This window comes from Nicotiana tomentosiformis, chromosome 12 (genome assembly GCF_000390325.3).
Source record: "Nicotiana tomentosiformis chromosome 12, ASM39032v3, whole genome shotgun sequence".
NCBI lineage: Eukaryota > Viridiplantae > Streptophyta > Magnoliopsida > Solanales > Solanaceae > Nicotiana > Nicotiana tomentosiformis.
Window position 1 is genome coordinate 39,130,171 of NC_090823.1, and position 20,202 is coordinate 39,150,372.

General features: G+C 37.8%; 1 long non-coding RNA gene across 1 annotated transcript; it reads right to left on the reverse strand.

Annotated features, from left to right (window-relative positions):
- Window positions 1-17,831: 17,831 nt before the first annotated feature.
- LOC108947865 (uncharacterized) lies at window positions 17,832-19,675 on the reverse strand. Its single transcript, XR_011412853.1, has 3 exons — window positions 18,605-19,675; window positions 18,033-18,345; window positions 17,832-17,945 (listed from the first exon to the last, which is right to left on the reverse strand). It is a non-coding gene; the product is annotated as an uncharacterized lncRNA (long non-coding RNA).
- Between the last annotated feature and the right edge of the window lie 527 nt (window positions 19,676-20,202).

Genomic DNA, 20,202 nt, shown 5'->3' on the forward strand with positions numbered 1-20,202 from the left:
GATGCTTCAAGAATCAGACTAGGTGTATATTGACTGTCCACTCTCATGATGTGTATGCTCTTATTAATCCCGATTTTACTTTGTCCTATGTTACTCCCTATGTTCCTAAGGGATTTGGGAATGAACCGGAATAGCTCCATAAGCCGTTCTCTGTATTTACTTCGGTTGGTGAGTCTATCATGGCCGTGCGGGTTTATAGGGATTGTGTTGTCACGGTGCGTGGTCGAGACACGATGGCCGATCTCATCGAATTAGGGATGATTGATTTTGAAGTAATAATGGGAATGGAATGGTTTTATTCATGTTTTTCCAAGCATAACAGTCGAACCAGAACCGTTAGGTTTGAATTCCCAAATGAGTCAGTGATTGAATGGAAGGGGGATGATGTGGTGCCGAAGGGTATGTTTATTTCTTACCTTAAGGCCACGAAGATTATTAACAAAGGGTGGATTTACCATTTGGTCTGGGTTACGGACACCGATGCTGAGGCACCCACACTTGAGTATGTGCCTGTTGTGAATGAATTTTCGGAGGTCTTTCTAGATGAACTCCCTGGGATCCCGCCAGATAGGGAGATTGATTTTGGGATTGATATGATGCCAGGCACGCAGCTTATATCTATTCCACCGTACAGAATGGCACCGACAAAATTGAAAGAGATAAAAGAACAATTGAAATATTTGTTAGAAAAGAGTTTCATTCGGCCAAGTGTGTCGCCTTGGGTTGCATCAACCCTCTTTGAAAGAAAGAAAGATGGGTCATTAAGGATGTTCATTGACTTTCGGCAGCTCAACAAGGTTACAATCAAAAATAAGTACCCACTGCCAAGGATAGATGACTTGTTTTATCAATTGCAGGGTGCTAAGTACTTCTCCAAGATTGATTTAAGATTCGGGTATCACCAATTGAAGATGAGGGAGTAGGATGTTCCGAGAACAGCTTTCAGGACCCGGTATGGGTACTTTGAATTTTTGGTAATGTCTTTTGGGCTAACAAATGCCCCGTGAGCTTTCATGGATCTTATGAATCGGTTCTTCAAACCTTTCCTTGACTCCTTCGTAATAGTGTTTATTGACGATATCCTTGTATATTCGCGGAGTCGGGAGGACCATGACAATCATCTCAAGGTAGTTTTACAGACCCTGTATCTGCACCAGTTATGCGAAGTTTTTGAAATGTGAATTTTGGCTTGAATATGTCACGTACTTGGATCATGTTGTCTTTAGAGAAGGGATTGAGGTTGATCCTCAGAAGATTACAGCTGTGAAGAATTGGCCTAGACCTACTACCCCAACTAAGATTCGCAGTTTCTTGGGCTTAGCTGGATATTACAGGAAGTTTGTGGAGGGGTTCTCCACTCTTGTCTCTCCCTTGACTAAATTGACGCAGAAGGCAGTTAAGTTCCAATGGTCAGATGCTTGTGAAGGAAGCTTCCAGGAATTGAAATCAAGATTGACTACGGCACCGGTGTTGAGTCTAGAATATTGTGATGCTTCAAGAATCGGACTAGGTATATATTAATGCAACATGGCAAGGTGATAGCTTATACTTCTAGGCAACTCAAGAATCATGAAAACAATTATCCAATACATGACTTAGAGCTTGCAGCGGTGATCTTTGCGTTGAAGATTTGGTGTAATTATTTGTATGGGGTCCATGTGGATATATTCGCGGACCATAAGAACCTTCAATATATTTTCAAACAGAAGGAATTGAATCTGAGGCAGAGGAGATGACTGGAGTTACTCAAAGATTATGATATCGATATTCTGTATCATCTGGGGAAGGCTAATGTTGTGGCGGATGCTCTTAGCCGCAAATCTACCGGTTGTTTGGCTTACTTGGAGGCACATCAAAGGTCGTTGGCCAAGGAGGCTCATCGGTTGGCTAGTTTGGGAGTTCGTCTTGCGGACTCTAGTGAAGGAGGGATGATTGTGCAAAATAGAGCTGAATCGTTGCTTGTGGTGGAAGTCAAGGAGAATCAATTCAATGATTTATTGTTGGTACAACTGAAGGAGGGGATTCATAAACATAAAACCATGGCCTTTTCTCTTGGCGTGGATGATGGTACCCTAAGGTACCAAGGGCGTCTATGTGTTTCAAATGTGGATGGTCTCTGGGAAAGAATCATGACCGAGGCTCACACTTCTAGGTATTCTGTGCACCCAGGCTCTACAAAGATGTATCATGATCTTAGAGAAGCCTATTGGGGAAATCATATTTTCCCCGGTACAGCTTATATTAAGAATACTCCCTCTTGGTAATGCAATGTTTATGGCATTATTGCCAGTGTTGTTTTAATATTATTTTGTATAGTCGTGTTGTGGTTGTGATGTTAGGATTGTTTTATGAGATTCTCTGATAGGTGGATAGGCCCAGTTACACGGGAAACTCTGGAGAAAATTTTGGAAATTTGGGGAGTTAGTCAAAATTTGGGAAATGTTGGTGTGTGTCATAGCAGCTGAGCCGCATTGGTTTCTAATGGCGAATTTTAGCCCTCATTCGAGGACGAATGATCTTAAGCGGGGGAGGATGTAATGCCCCGTAACATTTTGCCTAAAAACTCGGGGTTTCGTGATGTCGAAGTAGGCTTATGAGTTGACGAATGTAGATATTCTTCGCGGTGAGATTGCAAGACGAAGAACGGAATTTTTTGGTTGAACAATGCACTGAGGAGTAATTGATAATTTGTGGTAGAAAAAGACATTTCTACGGCCCACTCTGCGGCCGCAGAATGGCCGCAGAGTGAAGCAAAAAAATTGGGCAAGTTTGGATGATATTGTGCAGTCTACTATGCGACTGCAAAACCATTTCGCGGGCCCCACATCGACAGCGGAACCAACATGAAAATTTCTGGTAGGAAGTTTTGCGGTGCATTATATGACCGCAGAACAGGTCTGCAGACCATATACTGGTCGCAGAGTAGGGCAGCCTTGCCCAGTTCTAGAGGACCAATTGTGCGGCTAATTTGCGGACCGCATATCTATTTTGCGGTCACTCTGCGACCTCAGATTGTGTTTCGGAGCTTCATTTTTCTTGTTTTATAAGTCCGGCCCCATTCTTATAAAACAATGTTAAGGGTCATTTTAGAAGGTTCAAACTTACATTTTAGAGAGAGAGAAAAGTGGTTTAGAGTGAGAAGAGGAGTTCCAAGTCATTTGTTCATCAATCTTTGTTCAAACTTTGAAGATGTTTCTAGGGTAACTCACAAGGTCTTCAACCAAAAGGTAAGATTCTACACCATAACTCTTAATTTTGGAATTTAATTAAAAATAGGTAATTAGTAAAGTAATTCTTTGGTGTGGGAGTTGGGTAACCCTGTTGAGCATCGGTCACGCTCCCCGAGGTCGGGGTGTGACAGGAACCTTTGAATGTTAGGTATAGATAAGAAGGTACATGACATTGCATTCTTTTGCATCTTTTTTAGGATGGAGCATACCATAAAGATTCATGCCAAAAGAAGATGGAATGATATAGCCATTACATACCTCCCTTTACGACCCTCCAAACAATTACGATGAACCGACCTCCCTTTACAAGCTTAATCTACAAGATAAGATAGCAGTACTAGTATCAACCATCAAGAAGGCATGACAATAACACGACGAGCGACAAGCCAGCTATACTTCAACTATGCAGTGTATCAGTTCCCTCCTACCTCTTGAACTCTATAACAACAATAACCATCACCTTGGCATCCCAACAACCACCCCAGACAAAATAACAATTACTATAACTCAGGCTCACGGCTTCCGATCACTGTCATGTGAGTCCTATTAGACAAACATACTAACATTTCTCTTACAGACTCTTCTTAAAGGATAGGAGGTAATTCATATCTTGATAAAGGGAGAAACAATTCCTATTTCCCTGAGCTTGCGAGAATCGAGCAAAACTCTACAACCACAGAAGGTTGAGGATGAGATCTTATGATATTTAAAGAAGAAACAAGTTAGAGGAATATCATTTCCTTACCTTGGAAATCTTGAATGTAAGTATGAAATATAGAGAGTATTTACTACAGTTTTGGCCAAGAAAATATGTCCAAATGAATTCCCAAATCAAATAATTTAATTGCTTCTACCATAAGAGAATTTCACTTCTTGGAGATCTTGATGATGGAGATGGATATTACGGTTGCTAGGTCAAAGTACTATTGAGAAAGATGCAAACCATTAGCTAAAAATTGGGTTTTGGGGTTTAATATAATGTCACCCTAGGAGGTGCCACGTGTCCACCGCTAGCACTTGGAAACTGCTAACAGGTTTGTAGTAATACACGCATAACGTTTTGTCCTCATGTCAAATTAATGAACAGTTTACAACGTTGAAAACTACAGTCAAATACCTTTAATTTGATAGGTAGATTACCTCATAATACCTTTTATACAGGGAATTATGCTTATCTAAAGTTGTACCTTATATGAATCTAACTCATCAACTTAATTCCGACGAAACGTTTTATCGACACTTGAATCACAACATATTATACCTCAAAACTTGACGCATATCTTGAATATAACTCAATTTCTTTAGGACTTGGGTCTACTTGTATAAATTGAAGAGTTCAAATCTTAATTCAAAAGTAAGGGTTATTACATTATCCCTCCCCCTCCCGAAACATTTGTCCTCAAATGAGAAGTGTAACCTAGAAAAATTCTTAACTCTGAACTTCTTTGAGAATATCGACAAAGTTTACCTGTATATAGGACTATCCAAAATCCAGTCAGCTAACAAGTAGAACAAAAGCATCATTAGGCGTCTGAATATACAATACACAAGTAAAAGGAGCATTAAACATATAAGGCTCCACTTGCCCATCCAAAATGAAACGCTAGCACATTTGATCATAACTTACCCTACGTATCTCGTGTCTCCATTTCTGGAGGCATAACAATAGTGTCAAGCATGATCAGTACCTAAATGTATGAAATGGGATTGAGATAACTTGCAAACATGTTCATTTAAACTTGGAACATTTAACATAAGATAATTGTCTAAAGACCTTTTGCTCCTTTATGAAATAAGTGTGAATACTTTGATTTCATTTCCTCCTCAGTTTCCCGCATAAGTTTTTCAACGTTATGATTTCTCCATAACACTTTCATGGAGGCTATTTTTTTGGTTTGCAACTTCCTAACTTGATGATCAAGAACAGCTACTGAAACCCTTCGTAGGTTTAGGTTTTTGTTTTTTCAACATCCTCAGTATGTACAATACGGGAAGGATCTCCCACACATTTCCATAACATCAACATGTGGAATACAAGATGAACTGATATCAACTCTGGGGATCGTTCTAGCTCATAGGCCACCTAGCTTATCCTTCGTATTATTCTATATGGCTCAATATTTCTTGGGCTAAGCTTTCCTTTCCTTCTGAACTGCATAACTCCCTTCATAGGAAAACCTTCAAGAATACTGAATCATCTATAACAAACTTCAAATCTCTATGTTGCTCATTTGAATAGGATTTTTGGTGACTCTGGGATATCTTCAACTACTCATGTGTCAATTTAACTTTCTCCATAGCTTGATGAATTAAATATGGTGCAAGTAATTTTGCTTCGCCAACCTCAAATCATCTGATCGGAGATCTACACTATTCTCGCAAAATGCCCCAAATTATGCCATTCTACTACCGAAATAATAGTTGTTGTATATGAAAACTCAATGAGGGGCAAGTGATCATCCCAATTGACTTTAAAATCTAACACACATGATATCATATCTTCGAGTTTCTGAATACTGCACTTTGCCTGACAATCTGTTTGTTGGTAGAGGGCTGTACTAAGATTGATCTGATGACCCAAACCTTTCTGGAACAACCTCCAAATGCTTACTATGAACTAAGCGCCTCTTCCAATATGATAGAAATTTGATTACCATGCAGTCGAGCTATCTCTTTGATAAACAACTTTGCATGATCTTCGATTGTGTCAGTGGTATTAACAGGAAATAAAGGAGATAATTTAGTGAGCCTTTCTACTATCACCCAAATTGAATCAAACATATAAAACAAATGAGGTAAACCTGTGATGATATTAATATTAACCATTTCCCATTTCCAAATTGGGATTTCTATGTTTTATGCTAACTCAGTAGGTTTCTGATGTGTTGCTTTAACCTGTTGGACATTAGGTGCTTTTCTACTTTAACCTATTGACAATTAGGACACTAATCTACAAATTCATCAACTTTTTTCTTCATATCTTTCTACCAATACACTTCTTCTAGATCATGATATATTTTTTGTTGAACCTTGATGGATAGAATACCATGAATGGTCTACTTCTGCCATTATTATTTCTCGAAACCTCTCCATATCTAGAACACATAAGAGGCCATGATATCTGAGAACCCCATCTTCCTTTAGCTCAAAAGCTGTCATTTTGTGTTGTTGGATCCCTTCTCTAAGTTGTAGTAACACATGATCGTCATATTGTTGTACTTTCACTTTCACTATTACGAAAGACTGCTCTATTTTGAATAACTACACCACCATTATCTGAGTCCAATTGTCGGGCTCCCAAGCTCACAATCGATGAAGATCATTGGCTATGTCTCTCTTCTCCGCTTACAAGTGCACTAGACTACCCATGGATCAGCGACTGAGGGCATCCTCTACAATATTAGCCTTGCCTAAATGATAATATATTTTTACATCATAGTCCTTCAGCAACTCAAGAAACCTTCTCTGCCTCAAATTCAACTCCTTTTGTTTGAAAAAGTACTGAAGGCTTTTATGATCTATAAATATGTCAACATGAACCTCATATAAATAATGATGTCATATCATCAACTTGAACACGACCGTCGCAAATTATATATCTTGAGTTGTCTTAGAGCATATGTGAGCACCTTAGTGTGCAACATTATAACAAAATCCAAACCAGTACCTGAAGCATCACAATAAATAGCATACCCCTCTGAACCCTCTTGAAGTGTCAGGACTGGTGCTAATGTCAACCTGTTCTTTAACTCTTGAAAACTCTTTTCACAAGTGTCTGACCGTTGAAACTTGACTGCCTTATTCATTAACTTAGTCAACAGTGCTGAGATAGAGGAAAAGCCCTCCATAAACCTTATGTTGTAACCCGCCAACCACAACAAACTACAAACCTTTGTAGGAATTGTGAGTCTAGGCCAACTATTTACGGCCGCAATCTTCTGTGTATCAACTTTGATGTTATCGTGAGACAATATGTGGCCAAGAGATGCTATGGAATTCAACAAAAACCCATACTTGGAGAATGTTTCATATAACATGCATCTTGGAGTGTCTACAACAACGCTCGTATATGACCTACATGCTCCTCTTCTGTCAATGAATATTCCAGGATATCATCGATGAAAACAATCATGAATAAATCCAAAAATTGTTTGAAGACCCTATTAATCAGGTCCATGAAGACTGTTGGGGCATTAGTCAATCTCAATGACATAGCGAGGAACTCAAAATGGCCGTATCAGTTTTTGAAAGTTGTCTTCGAAATATCTTTCTCTCTATCTCTCACTTGATGATAACTCAACCTCAAATCAATTTTTGAGAAATATTTGGCACCTTGTAACTGATAAAATAAGTCATCTACCATGTCACGACACAAAATCCAACCAAAGGTCATGATGGTGCCTAACCTATATGCTAGGCAAACCAAGACTCAATAACAATAATAGAGGTCAATTATTAAGTCTTTAACGGAGGAGTTATGATATAAATATGAAACCAGAATAAGTCTCAAATTAACATCATAAATTGATAAACCAAGGACAGGGTCTAAACACAACCACAACTATCTCACAAAACACCCAAAACCTAGTATCACATCATCACAAGCAACTAACAAGAGTAAATTATCTCAACTAAATAATAACGTATATTTGGAAAGAAGTAAATAGGCAGGGATAGTTAAGTGGGGAATCGTCATGCCCCAACCTTGGTGAGCGCAACCGGCGCTCAACCGAGATATCCCAGTTGAGCAAGCCAACTTGATTCCTTCTACCCAACCTTACACATGAATAAAGTGAGGATGAATATCACGAATTAGACAATAAGAGGAGGGAATGTACAACACCAATTTTGTTACCATTAGTTACTTCATTACAAATTCCCAAAATACATTATATATTCATAGTTTTAGAAGTGGAAACATGTGTCAAGTTTGACTTACCCAAAACAAAATATAAACCACACTATGCCTACAGAGCCTCTAACTGATACAAAATAGAAGTATGATGGTATCGGCAACAAGGCCCTGGCTATACCTCAAAACACTATACATAAGGAACAAAAAACACAAAACCCCGATATGAAGTGGGGCTCACCAAGTCAGCTGAGAAGATTGTGTACCGCTATCACTAATTGATGTCGCCTGATGTAGAACCACCTACATCCGTTAAAGATGCAGTGGCCCCGACAATAGGAACGATAGTACATATGCAATAGTACTAGTATGTAATACTAAATACCCTCTCAATGAATTGAGTAATAGTACAAGGAAAAATAAGCATGGAATCAATGAGAGTCTCAAACAATATTAAAGCGTCAAGTTAAGAGAAAGATAAATTTTCAAGTAAATATCAATATTTTTAAGTTGGAAGATCCTTAGTACCTATACACCACCGTGCTTTTAGAACGGAGTTTGATCTCGGCCTGATTTGCTAAGTCGTCTCACCCCGAGACATCCAATCACAACACCACCTTGTACGCGGCATGGCGTCTGAACTCGGCCCTATCGGCTAAGCCGTCTCACCACAATGCCGTGTGGGTCCATATCACCTTCTTCTAGCAATCATCCCATCTCAGTTAAGGGGAATAATCTCAATGCATCAATATCATCCCAATTAAGGGGAATAATCTCAACACATCAGTACGGGGATTTACCCCTCAATCACTCATATACCGACACATATAGTTTCGAGGTTAGGTTATTTCAACCTACCCTTCCTTGGTGATTAAAGATACTCCCAAAACATTTATTATATAAAGGAGTTAAAACTTATTTAATATTCTTTCACACATCCTTTCATTTTATTTGCACTGTTGGCCGCAAGTATAATTTTCATTCTTGGCATGATGGCCACATTTTATATGTCATACTCACTTCCAAACATCATCATAGGTTATAAATAATAAGAGCATTTAAAATCAAAACTTTAAGTATGTTTATTTGTAATAGGAGTCTTAAGCACGTTGAATTACCCGGGATGAATTGTTGGTTGATATGGGTTAAACTTTGGGGGTTATTTAAGCCCACTTAACCCCGAAACAAAGTTGTATGGATGATGTATGACAAGAACTTACCCGGATAGGTGATGGGCTAGTGAGTGATTCACTTGAATCTTCAAGATTGGGGAAAGGATTGATGAGCAAAGCACTAGGAGATTCCTCATCTCTCTCTAAAGCACTCCCCTCTCTCTAAAACAGCCATTTAAACCAGCCAAAATAACCCCCAAAGTCGTTTTATAAAAATGGGGTTGGGTAAAATTTCCTCAAACTTAAGCCCCTGAACCGGGTCTGCGATCGTAGACTGGACAACAAAAGAGATATGCGTTCTGTGAAGTGGACCGCAAAAATGGTCCCAAAAACGGTGCTGGTCGGGTTAGGTCTGCGGCCGTTCTATGGTCCACAGAACAGTTATGCGGTCGCATAATGCGCCACAAAATCTCCCTCTGCAATATTCTCATGTTGAATCTACGATGGAAGTATGGCCCGCGAAATGATTATACGATCGCAAAATGACCTCCAAAAATTGGCTTTGTTTCTGTTGCACTCTGCGGTGCGTAGAGTAGTTCTGCGGCTGCCTAATGGACATCAAAAATGTCATGTTCTGTAAAGGTTATTCTTCTAACTCCCCAACACATTGCACAACGCGAAAAGTTTGTACCGCCTACAACCTTCGAACACGTTAGCCTATCTCGACACCACCAAACCCCGGTTTCAAGGTAAAAGTTTACAATGCCTTACAAGAATGGGGACTCCTTGTGCTGCGAATCTAATTAAGTAAAGCAGCTCTCCATTAAGTCAATAAATACTCCTACTCAACTGGATTGGTAGCACAAGTATCTGCCTTAGCACTTGCACAAAAATGTGCAGAAATATATTATGAGTACAACACCACGGTACTCAATAAGTATCAAGTCTATCCTTGAAATAGTAGTGGTGAGGGGTCGACACTGACACTTACTAATAGTCAAATAATAGGTTGAAAGCATAAATAGAAATCATGGTGTCATCAAATAGATACAAAGTTAAAGGCACAGTAAATCCTAAATTCGACATGCTTCTCAAGCAACAAAATACAATACGATGTCAAATATCTCAATTCTTTTCTAACTCATGATATGAATCAATCAACGCTGATATGGAAAGCTACTACATGAGACTAGGATAAAAATGCATGCTCATGATCCACTCTCAATACCTATCAGCACAAATCCATGTGTCTGATATTGGCCAAGTGTCCAAACTAAGCACCAATCTAGTTGCCTACGCTCAAAGGGCCTAATGAAACATGGGTAATCAATTGACTTTGGAGGGATGGATCCAAATCCAAGCGCTATTGCAGCGTGAAACCCATCTAATCATAATACCATTGTGGCGCGCAACCTGATCCAATCATAATACCATCAATAATGAATAAAACATATCTGCTCAGAATTTCCTTTGTGTAAAAAATCCTCAACTTTTCACAAAATAAAACTCTCCAACTCATACATCTGCATATGAGATGCTATGATCAAAGCACATCCGTAAATAATAATAAAATGCGGATGAATGTTTACAACAAGAGAAAGCTGTGACTAATTGTATAATTCAACTTCTCATAACAGTTGATTATGCTATTTAATATTCTTAAGTTTGATCATGATATTAAATATGATCATGGTAAGCCAATAGCCATTAAATCATGAATCAAGTAATGCGAGAATATGACTTTGGTAAAATCAATAAGCCATAAACCTAGGCATGGTTTCTAATCATAGTTAAGATTCATCAAGTAGTAATGAAATCAAGGAACACATGGATAACAAATCACATAGTCTAAGTAATGCATGCTATAAATCATTCTAAATCCGGATACGGTCATAAACTAGCTACACATATACTCTCATCACCTCGCATATACATGGTACCTAAATCAAGAAACAAGTAGCAAATAGATCACTTGAGGAGTATTCCCTCTCACAAGGATAGACAAGATATTTACCTCTTCCTAGCTAGCTTTAATCAAATACAACCGTCTTTCCTTTAAAATAAAACTCCAAAAGACTTAAATCACAATAAAATCAAACAAAGCTATAGGAATCAATTTCAAACAATAAAGCTTCAATCTTTAATGAAATCTCAAAAAATCAACATAAGCTAACCCCATGCTCATATGGACAAAACCCGAGTCATGGGGTACATATGGTTAACCCATAACCACACGAGTCTACATATGTGATTAGATTCCAAATCCCATTCCAAATCGATCCTCAAATCAACAAAATACACCCTCTTAAGTTATAGACAAAAATCCCAAATTTCACTTTGAAATTCCATGTTTTAGATATAGAATTCCATGGGGAAATAAAATATATAATTAAATCCAAGTGAAAATTACTCATTTCCAACATTGTAGTTATATCTCTCTTCATAATCTCCCTATCTAGAAATCTAGGGTTCAAAATATGAAAGAATGGGTAAAATCCCAAAATTCTACTTAAAATAATTTGTCTAGTGATACCATTTGCGATCGCGATCCACTGCTTCGCGATTGTGAAAGACAAAATGCATTGCCTCCTAATTCTTTCTATCTGATTGGGACATGACCCATGCGATCACGAAAGCCTACTGATCACCACTTTCTGCGAGCACGAGCCACCCTTCGCGAACGCGAAGGGCCAGCTTCCCTAGCTAGGCTTTTCCTCTTTGCGAATGTGATCACCACCTCGAGATCACGAAGCCCATCTCCAAAATACTACACGATTGCTCCCTCCAGTCACCGGACCCGATGCGCGAATTCCAGTCGGCCAAAATCCCTTCTCCGCAATTGAGAAGCACTGCCGCACACAAGAAAATGAGTAGCTACAATCTCTACCAAAATGCTCTGAGACCATCCTGAATCACACCCGAACACCCTGGGACCCCATCCAATTACACCAACCAGTCCATAAACTTCATAAAATATCTGCCAAGGCATAAAACATAAAAAACAACAAAACAAAGATTCGATGATCAAATCCACCTCTTAACTTATAAACTTACCAACTATGCTGAATGCCTTCGAATCTCTGGCTTAGTACACTGGTTCATTTCAACCACTACGACCTATCCAAGATCTCAAAACCCTAATCAAAGTTCATTAGCCCAAAAGGCAGCTATCACTCATACTTGAGTACTCTCCAAGTTATCAAATTTATAACTTTCAACAAAGAGAAACAAAATCTTCTAGGAACATTAAAAAATCAAATCTGAACATACGCCCAAGTCCAAAATCACCATACAATCCTATTCAAAACTTCAAATCACCAATTCGAGATTGTTTATTCAAAAGTCAAACCTTGGTTTACTCTTACAACTTAAGCTTCCAAAACGGAACAAAGTATTCCAGTTTACTCTCAAACCTTCCCGAAACCAAATCAACCATCCTCGCAAGTGATAGAAAATAAAACAAATATATGTGAAGCATCAAATAGGAGACCGGGACTCTAATACACATAACAACTGGCTGGGTCATTACATTCTCTCCCTATTAAACAAAAATACATCCTCGAATGGGTTTAGAATCGTACCTGAGATTCCAAAAAATGAGGATATTTGCTCCCCATGTCATGCTCAATCTCCCAAGTTGCTTCCTCAATCATTTTCCCACTCTATTGGACCTTCGTTGATGCAATATATTTCGACATCAACTTCTAAACATTCCTTTCCAAAATGTACTGAACTATTCTCATCCAACTGTACTGAACTAAAATCCAACACATGTGACTTATCTTCATAATACGTCCAAAGAATGGAAACATGAAATATCGGATGAACTTTCGACAAGCTGGGTGACAAAGAAAGCTTGTAAGACACCTTATGAACTCTCTGTAAAACCTCGAATGGGCCAATATATCTAGGTCTCACCTTGCCCTTTTTCCCAAATCTTATCAGGCCTCTCATAGGCGAAACTCTAAGAAGAATATTTTCGCCTTCCATGAATGCCACATCACAAATCTTCCTATCAGCATAACTCTTCAGCCTAACTGCACTATACGAAGCCGCTCCTAAATCAACTTCACCTTCTCCAAAGCATCACGAATCAAATTTATACCCAACAACCTATCCTCACCAAGATCAAAACAACCAATTGAAGAATAGCACCGCCTAGCATGGGACTTTATGGTAGGTTTGCCATGGACATTGAGGAGATTCCATGGTGTTTGGGTCATTGTGGACAGACTGATCAAGTATGCACATTTAATTCAAGTCATTACTTCCTACAATTTGGAGAAGCTAGCTAAGATCTACATCAGGGAAATTGTCCTCTTCCATGGTGTGCCTGTATCTATTATCTCATATCGAAGTGCTCAGTTTACTTCTCATTTTTGGAGGGCTGTTCAACATGAGTTAGGTATGCAGGTTGAGTTGAGCACCGCATTTCAGCCTCAGACAGATGAGAAGCTCTAGCGAATCATTCAGATTTTGGAGGATATGTTGAGGTTATGCACTATTGATTTTAGAGGTCAATGGGACTAGTTTCTCCCTTTAGCGGAGTGTTCCTTCAACAATAGCTACCAGTCGAGCATCCAAATGGCTCTGTATAAGGCATTATATGGGAGGATCTTAAGTGAATCAATATGATCCGGAGAGTTCAAGGACCTATACAAAGATAATGATGGTTAAAACAAGTTTTAAGGAGTTTCGTGAGGGTTGAAAGGTTAAGAAGCTAATCGAATCGAAGAAAATAAGTTTCATCGAAATTCGGCAAGTTTGAAATGTTATAACCCATACTTGTGGGGTGAGACTAGGGTTATTAATATGATAATAAGGTAATTTTATGAGGTATTTTAGTTGTGTAATAGTTGTGTGTTAAGTTTTGAAGACAAGCGAGTTGTGAAACAAAAGTTATCGCAAGTTACGTTCATTATTTTACTGAAAATTTAGATCTAATGTTTCTGATATTTTTCTCTAAATATACTTGTATTTATGGTATTATCTACCCACCAAATTGAATACCAACGAGTCTAGTTTCCAACACATTAAACCGTTCTTCGATACGACATCGGAGTAGAGAGATATTCGCGTTTTTGCGAGACCGCGCAAGCAACTCTTGTTGGGACCCACTTGAGATGGCCACCGACCTTACTTCTTTTAAAAGGTGTTTCAGCCTTATTTCGGATCATTTCTCACATAAAATCATCCAAAATCTCTCCAAAACCCTCTCTAACATACCCCAAGATTTCAAGAACCAAACTCAAGGAAAATTAACTCAAATCATCATCAAAAGTGTTAAAGACTACAAGGGAATTCTTCTATGATGTTGTGGTAAGATTGAGGGCTATTGTGAGCTAAGCTAAGTTGAGATGGGGTTTTGAGTTTTATCTACTGTCCAAGTAATAAAATGGGAGTTTCTACCCAATATTCTGTAAGCTATAAGACTAGCCAAATACGATAGTACGAGATTATATGTTGACGACAATATCATTTCACTTGTTATAGACGCAAGAAGTTGTGTTGATATTTGTTTAGGAATAAGTAAGAGATCATATTTAAGATCATGAACTACAAGTACCAAGAGAGTTGGAAGGTTTAGAAGCAAAATGAATAGAAAAGAATATGTTTCGTCGAAAGTCAACAAGTTGGGAATGTTATAACCCATACTTTTGGGATGAGACTAGGGTGCTTAACATGATAAAAAGGTAATGTTATGAGGTATTTTAGTCATATTATATTTGTGTGTTATGTTTTGAAGTCAAGAGAGTTGTGAAACAAAAGTCGACGAAAGTCATCACAAGTTGCATTCATAAATTGTATTGAAACTTGGGTCTAATATCACTAAGTTTTTTACCAATATATTTGGATTTAGCGAGTGATCCACCAAAAAAATTGAATATCTACTAGTCTAGTTTCCAAGACATTCAACCGTTTGTCAATACGATATCGGAGTAGAGAGATATTCATAATTTTGCGAGACTGCACAAGCAGCTCCCTTTGGGACCCGGAAGGTCCGTTGAGAATTATCTTGCTATATAAAGTTTTGGCCTTCGTATACAAGCCTTATTTTCGACCCAGATCAGACCTAAAACTTTCTCTATATCTATTAAACATATCCTTAGCATTTTGAAGCAAGTCCATCATCCGCAACTCAAAATCAATAAGCGAACACATCAACATGATCCTTACGACATGTAAGACTTTGCCGTCCTCCTTTCTCCTTATAACATGAGTTATGGAAAGATCTTAGTGGATAATACATATTGTCACCTCTGTATTTTATCTATACAATCATAATGAAGGGTGTGGATCAAAGGTAACAAGGGTTGAAAGCAAGAACACAAAAGGTATGTAGGGTTTTCGTTTCGTTTTCGGCATGATTTGGCTTAGCTATGTTCTAGCCTTTTTTCTTGATCATTTAAGATTTTTTCAAGGGAAATTTCAGCATGTATTGTATACTTGTATAGTATTAAATTACACATGTGATGTATGGAGGAAATTAGTCTAGGTTGGAACTTCAAAACAAAACAAAAATAAAAAGGGAGAATCGTCCATTTGGCCTATGACATCCGGACTTCCGTTTGTTCCATTCCTTTGATATTTTTATGTATACGTAACCCCCATATGATCCTAATAGCTTCATTTAATATTAAATAATCTTGATTATCATGTGTTTATTCTTAGATGTTTCTTAAATCATATTTAAACATTCATGTCACAAGTTAGCCACTATGAGTTGACATTACGTTCATAATTCCGTTTTGTCAATCATTTGACACTATTGTGGATAACTAGATTGAATTTAGTTTGATTTTATCATCTTTGTCGGGTATCTATTTCCGTGTATATTGTGGTGCTTGCTGTTCATTTTGGGGATCATCCAGTTTTATGGGAAACTCAGCCGAAGTTTTTGAAAATTCAAAAAGTTGGACAAATTTTGGGTTCCTTGGTTCTAAATTGATTCTATAAGGATTCTAATGAGTCAATTAGCCTTAGTATCTCATGTACATACTCACTTTCTCCCTAAAATAGGGATAGGCTCCTCCGTTCAACTTATGGATGACGAGTGTCAGATTACATTTGTGATTTCGTTTATGGTTTCCTTCATGATCTCTCGAGTCCATATGCTGCTGCCACGTGTGTTATATATCATACATGGAAGATATAGCCGATAAAACTAATGAGGCCTATTGATTATATGCTAGGGGGTTATAGCCCGTAACACCAGTGGGACCTATTGATTATATATTTACCTGGTTTGGGGATATAGCTCATAACGCTAGTCAGGCATGTTATATATGTATATATAGCTACAGTTGCATTGCATGACTATACATGAGGCTAGTTCAGTTGTATAATTACCTGATTGAGGGGATACAACCCATAACGCTAGACATGTTCTAGTTTAGATAGTAGTTTAGTTTCAGTATAGTTTTCAGCTTAAACTTCGGTTCAGTTCCAGATCAGTTGCTACTTAAGATTCGTGTTTATCTTTCGGCTTATATTCATATTTCCAGCTTATATACATACTTTAGTATGCTTTACATATGCTTTCCACCCTACATACTTTGTACATATCGTACTCACGTCCCTTATGGGGCGCTGCGCTTCATATCGCGCAGGTACTTATAGATCAACGCTTGAGCTACATCAGTAGGCCATCCACCAGTTGTTGGAGTCACTTTGCTTACTCCCGGAGTTACTTATCTTTTGGTATGTGTACAGTCAACTAGTTTGGGTATGGTGGGCCATATTCCGTCCAGTACTTGTTCAGTTTAGAACTCCTAAAGGCCTGAAGATATGCACTTGTGTAGTAAGTATGTTTTTATATGTCAGCTTGTGTTAGCCTTGTCGGCTTTCCAGATTGTACAGTTCTTATCATCTATGCATATGCTTGTTCAGTTTATTAGTTTATATTCATAATTATTGGATTATCAGCAGGTTTAGTGATGATTAGCACTTAGTGTCGGTTATCCGTCACGGCCTTAGACTAGGTCATGATAACATTAAGGCTTGAGGGAAGTATAGTTCCTGTATTTTTGCACTTACGTGGTTTGGTCCGCAGGTGTGAGTCCACATAAGTGAACATGAGGACTTAGAAGTGAAGGATGGCTGGGAAGGAAAGGTTCGCAGAAGTGAGGCAATTAGAGCATCTGCGGAATCACAGATACATACTTAAGGGCGCAGTTCTGGAGCATGACAGTTTGTAAAGAATGTCCAAAAGCGGGCTCTATTGTCACACCTGCGATATTGCAGAAGCGAAGGAAGGTCTGCATTTGCGATGGGTCAGGGAGTAAGTGAGACCCTCAGAAGCGAGAATCTCGTCGCAAAAGCGATGCCGCAAAAGTGATAGATTTCACTGCATGTGCAAAAGCAATAGGCAACGTATACTTTTTGAGGGTTTGGTTAATTTTATCATATTTTAAGAATGGGAGCTCCGATAGGGGCGATTTTCACCACTTGAATTTGATTTTAATTCATGATTCCATCTTTGATTTTGGCATTTGATTGATGAAATCTAAGGGACAAAATAGGGTTTTTGTAAGTAAATTTTTGATAGTGATTATTTAGAATTTGTTCCCCGATTTGATGTCAGATTTCGATGAAACTTGCATATTTTCACTCATGTTAGAATGTGTGATGCTCAGGTCCATACAATCTTAGGCGACCTCGATGCTCAGGTCCCATGACTGATGCAAATGCGTCAACTGATTGACTGCCATCTTCACTTTCTTGTATTGATTGTATTCTTTTCATTTCAGCCTATAAGACCAAATTGAGTCATTTTTAAATTAGAAAGTACATGAAACTGAGTCAATAACTAAAAACAGACAAATAATAACAACAAACTTTAAATTAATAACTCGTATAATTTTATTAAGAGTATCTGCATACGAGGCCTTGTATACTCGATCAGGTTTTCTTTTTCTTGTAGCCACAAAGATGTCCTTGCTTGATAGAGGTTCAGAAGTTTCTTTCTTTTTTTCAAGATTATATAAAAAGTGGTATAAAAATATTTCAGATTAAAATTAGTAAGTTCATATTTAAAAGAATAATAAGAAAAAAAATATCAAACCTCGCATATTCGAGCAAAACTTATTTTGCCAGTAGTGTGTGGATATTTCAACTTTTTGCGATTCTCGGTATTTGTTTTGGACATTTTCTGCAAATCAGCCAATGAATACAAACTTGTCTAGTTTAGTTGTCCCAATAGATTCAAATCAAGCTTAAATTGTGCACTTAAGTTATGTAAGCTTGTCCATTGTAAAATTTATTCCATCTTCGATGCAATTGCTCAAATCAAGAAACAATCTTAAGTTATGTAACTTAAGTGCATTTGATGTATAAAGATAGTTCAGTGATTTCTAATTAAAAATAAACCAGATATTCTCAGTAAATCATGGAACAGTACTTAGTTTTACCTTGTATGCATCAGAGTTCCAATAATTAACAAGATCCCTAAATTGAGATTCAGGAATATCAACCGGCCTTTTCTCCATTTGAAGCTCGTCATTCTCATAGGCTTTAAAATGGTCTTTCATTAACTGATTCTTATACTTTCTCCAAGCATTCTGAATTGATTCAAAAACCCATTTTTTTGCAACTTCAGGAATGTCATATTTTCCCTACAAATTTGGTGCAATTAGGTTAGTGTAAAAATATGAAATATCTACACAGAATATTGCGAACTTCAAATCTTGATATATTTTCACATATCTTCTTTTATTTCAAGTTTCCTCCAATTAAACATATTAAGAGGACAAAAGGTTGCATTCCTTGCCAATGTGCCGAGGAAGCTACCCAACTATGCTACAACTTCATCAGTAGGACCTATGGGTTGATTGTTCTGGTTTAGCACAATTAACTTGCGCTCTTTCCTACCATGAACAATTGGCATCAGAGTTCTTTTTCTTTTTTCGGCAGAAGGACCTGCATTAATATTAAGTAAGAATAATCACCAAAAGTCAATATTGTTTGTTAATTTAACGATTGAAATTTATATGTTCTTGCCTTGTTCCTCGGATTGTTCATTTGTTTCATGATTGGAAGAATACTCAAATTGTTCCTGTACCGTTTGTGAAGTACGAGTGGTGGAATCCAGTGGCAGCTGCTGCAATTATTCATGTACTGCTTGTGATGCAAGAGAGGTAGAGTTCAATGACTGTTGTTGCACTTGCTCATGTACTGTTTGTGCTGGAGGAGAAGCAAAAGCCAGAGGCAGTTGCAACAATTGATCTTGCACTTGAGCTCCTAATTGCGGAAGTTGTTTTTCAATTAAATTCAGTTGATGCTTGTCAATTGACCTTGTAGCTTGAACAATTCTTTTTGTTTTCAACGATGAAACTTTTTGGTTCCGCAAAGATGCAAGTGATCCGACTGCAATGCAATTTTTAGCTTTTTTATTTTTACTTGAGTGCCCTTCCTGATTCATGACTATTCAAATTCCTGTCAAGTTCAGAAAATTAAATAAGAAATAGGTTAGCAAAGCATTAACAATAAGACCAACTAAACATACATTAACACTTAAACATGACAAGTATTATTCCCAACGACTAAATAAGAAGATTAACCATCAACCCAAATGGAGATTACAACATATTTCTCATTTCTTTACAAATTCCAGCACAAGAACTAAACTTAAATGTAACTGTCAAAAGAAAAACATAACAGGTACTAAGTACAACCCTCTCATTTTGTGATTTTTGGCATAATCCAGTCACCCTGATGATTAATGTCTGATGGATAAAAACTTAATACTGTACAAAATCAATTTTACTCACATAACTTGATGTGTCTAATCCCTACATCACATGGTGATTAGCAAAGTGATTAAAGATTTGATGAATTAATCAGTTGTGTTTTAGTGGCAAACTAATAGTGGATACTCTGCTTCTCTTGCTGTTAGGAACTTCTAACCAATCCAGAAATATGCAGACAGAACCAACTGCCAATGCCCCTACTGATGGTTCGCGTCCTGAGCCAAAAACTTCTGCTGCGGGTTTTCTTGATTTCAAATTTG